The sequence below is a fragment of the Triticum dicoccoides genome, chromosome 2A (assembly GCF_002162155.2).
Source record: "Triticum dicoccoides isolate Atlit2015 ecotype Zavitan chromosome 2A, WEW_v2.0, whole genome shotgun sequence".
Taxonomy (NCBI): domain Eukaryota; kingdom Viridiplantae; phylum Streptophyta; class Magnoliopsida; order Poales; family Poaceae; genus Triticum; species Triticum dicoccoides.
The window spans coordinates 779,091,777-779,095,499 of NC_041382.1; positions in this window are offsets into that span (position 1 = coordinate 779,091,777).

The window sequence follows — 3,723 nt, forward strand, 5'->3', positions numbered from 1 at the left end:
CTAAGAGTGTCACTCACTTGCCGGATGCAGTAGAAGTCGGTCTTATGGCCTAAGGCGGGCCTGTCCTCCCTTTTCTCCTTGTCCTTGACCTCTCCACCCCGTACGCCGTAGTAAAAGATAGCACTGCCGAGAACAGACTTGATGTGGGTCTAATCGTTTTTGTTCATGTTCTTCGACGAGTCCAAGTAAAGAGTGTGGGAGTATCGGGGGTAACGGATGATGAGGACGGCGCGCCCGCCGCTACGCAAAAAAAGTACACCTCAAATTAATTAGCCTCCACTGTGCAAATGAATAATTGAAATCGAAGGAACGGTATCCGCACGGATGACTTATAGGGGATGATAAGGCACGAGAATTACATCCTTGTCCTTATTGCTGACCATGAAATCAGCGATGTAGTCCCTCGAGTATTCACTGTGTTGTGCGCAGACTACCAAGAAGCCCTCGTGCATGAACTAAGGGTCAGCGGCACAGATATAAGGTATCTGATCAATCCCGATGATGTAGTTCATGTACAATGCATAAAGGCAGACAAACATAAAATCCATCTTCTTCAAGTGAAACATGTCAAAGCTATAATCGAATCAAAGGAAGAACTTGTCTGCGGCGCATGTGTGGATGTGCGACCTTTGTTGCAGCACGTTAACCACGTAGAGCGGGTATCCTGGATTTTTCGAGGCGATGAGGCTTTTCTTTCTCTGCAGCACATCGTCATGAAGTCTCCTTAGATCGCCGTGTATGGCCTCTACCGATGCCTTAGGTAGGATTGGTTCAACGGGGATATGGTATTTCACCGCACCAGGCATAGGTATACGGTCTTGAACCCGAGGCTACGGAGGCGGCTGGATCATAGCAGTAGTTTTATTGTTGCCTTTCCTCGCTCCCTTCCTATGCTTCTTTGGTGGAAGGTCGTATATAATATGTTCAGCCTCCGGAGGCGGCAATTCAGGCACCGACTCATGATGCTCAAATCCTGAGTACTCATACTGCTGAGCCATCAATCCTCTGTCATCATAGGCGCCAGTATTGAGATATTGTTGAGTGTCATCGTCATCCTCATCCTCATATATGGCGATGTCATCAGCGACTAATGGGGCCTCTTCCTAACCCCTTCTGCTATCACCCAGCTTGACAGCCGACACTAATTGGGTAGGTGGGGTGTTGATGTTCGTACCTTGCTGAGGCTGCGTGCTCGTGGGTGTGCTCCCGGCTACCTCCAGACGAAGCAAACTCTTTGGCCACAACAGGACCCACCCATTGCAACAGCCAAGCCACCGCGGGGTCTCATCGTCATCCCCCTAGTACCGGAGGAGCCAAATTCTCATGGCCCGGTTTGACACTGGCCACAGAATCCTTGAAGACGTCAGGGGGGATCGGCCGGCTGTGAAACAAAGGTTCCTTCGGCTTCATTATCGTCGCCTTCCCCACGTCCACCTTCTGGTCACCAATGGTGTACAATATGGTGCATGGGGTTACGTCAGCCTTCAAAGACATGTCTGTAATGTCAGACATCCGAAAGGCAACGGAAACGGGAGATTATACATTTACTGAAGAGGGCCGATGTGACAGATACCGTGAGGGCGTCGAGCTCAGCCAAAGACGAAGCACCTCTGAGCATGTCCGAGACGGAGGACGAGCTACTATGAGCAGGTGAGGGAGCCGGTGCAGGAGCAGGTGCAGGTGCTGGTGCGGGAGCCGGTGCAGGAGCAGGTGCTGGTGCTGGTGTAACACTAGTCGAGCTACTCCCGAAGAAGTCGGCAAGGGGAAAGTCCGCTACATTTTTTTTGGATTTTGCATGCTGCATCTGACAACGGCCGGAAACAAGACACTAGACATATCTGCAATCACATGTTTTGCGGCACCTACCGTTGTTGCGATTGTCTCAGCTGATTTCTTCTCAACCGGAATCTCAACCTTCTTGTCGATGTTTTCTTCAGTTAACCTCCGTCTTTCCTTTCTCTCCTCCCTGGTCTCACGGTAATACTTCTTCCACGTGGCGCCGTCTCTGACACAGTGCACGCATCCATACAATGGTCAATTGTCCACTGAGAGTCCTTTCAATATGATCAACGCATGGTTGAATGGAGTGTCCCACTTGGGCCTCGTCAATGACTGAGACGGCAGGTCGCTTTCGGCTGCAATCCTGTGCTAGTCTCTCTGCAAAAGCAACAAGGATCATTTACAAATATGACTAAACGCGCAGTCAAATTGATCAGAAACTAAAATTACCAGTAGTCTCATGAACTCCGTCGTGACCGGGTCCATCTCGAAAACCTTCTTGACTGGGCCCCAATGGTACAGGGCCATGAGGACGTCACGCTCCTGTTGGATGCTGAAGTCCGCCAAGGGGTCTGGGATGCCCAGACTTTCACGTTCCGCATCCTCCTTGGCCCATATGGACCTCTTCGCACCGTAACCACGACTTCCGAGGTGGTGGCACCACATGTTCCTCTGTTGAAGCCCCTTCATGTACTTCGACTTTTTTTGGCAGCTTCGGCCTCGCAATCCGCCTTGAATATTTGAAACTGCTCTTCACTACTAGGGAAAAGCCTAGCAGTAGCACGGGTTTTGGTTGTATCAGTAGCGTGGGCGCCCACGCTACTGATACGGCGCCACAGCTAACTTGTAGTAGTAGCCCGTGTATAACCCTCGCTACTGCTACTTCTGATAGTAGTAGCGTGGTTGACGCCCGCGCTACTACTACTTAGCTGTAGCGCGGGTCAAGACCCGCGCTACTACTAACTATTTCGGAATTAAAAATAAATAAATTCCATCCATGGTTGATGCTGCTGGGCGTCATCGTCCTCTCCAACCATGGTTGCTGCTGGTCCTGGAGGGGATGAAGTTATCCATGGTGATGGTGGCTCCCCACACAACTCGTTCCCGCCCCTCTCATCTGCTGCTGCTACAAAGGAAGAGAAAATTATTTGATTGAGGAAGAGAGAGATAGAGAGGAGTAGGAGGAGAAACTCACTGGTGGCCGCCGAAGTTGGAGCCGAAGCTGCTCGTGCTCGTCCTCCTCCTACTGCTGCTTCTGCTACCGCTCCTCCTCCTGGTCGTCCCCCCGCACATCGGAATATGCAGAGCCCGTCAAACACGGAAGCCAGTCAGCTACGCCGGCGCCGAAACAGAGGACGAGATGCGCACATCGCGTGGTTGGAGATGAGTCGGCGGCGTGCGTCGCTGTCACCAGCAACGGCAGCCTCCTCCTCCTGGACATGGACATCATCGATGTCGGGAGACGCCGAGGGAGAGGAGGTCACCGAATTTGGGGAATGCGCCGAGGTGTGAGATTGGCAGCGGTGGCGGTGGGTGAGGATGGGAGTGACGGGTGGGAGGAGAAGGGGAATGGGAGAGCATGGGAGAGAGAAGGGAGAGAGGAGGGAGTCGGCCGAGGATATGGGTACTTCACCTACGTATTACTTAGTAGTAGCGAGGGGTATAAACCTGAGCTACTACTATCAACTTAGTAGTAGCGTGGGTTCATACCCCTCGCTACTACTATGGCATGTCCCGGTGGGCACGTTAGGGACTGCTTAGTAGTAGCGAGGCGTAAAAACCCGCGCTACTACTATCAACTTAGTAGTAGCGAGGGAAAAAAACCCGCGCTACTAGTAAGTAGAAGTAAAGAGGTTATAAACCCGTGCTACTAGTAAGCGTCTGCCTATAAGCTTTTCCCTAGTAGTGCTTCCATGATTGTCGGATTATCCTTTACAATCTCGG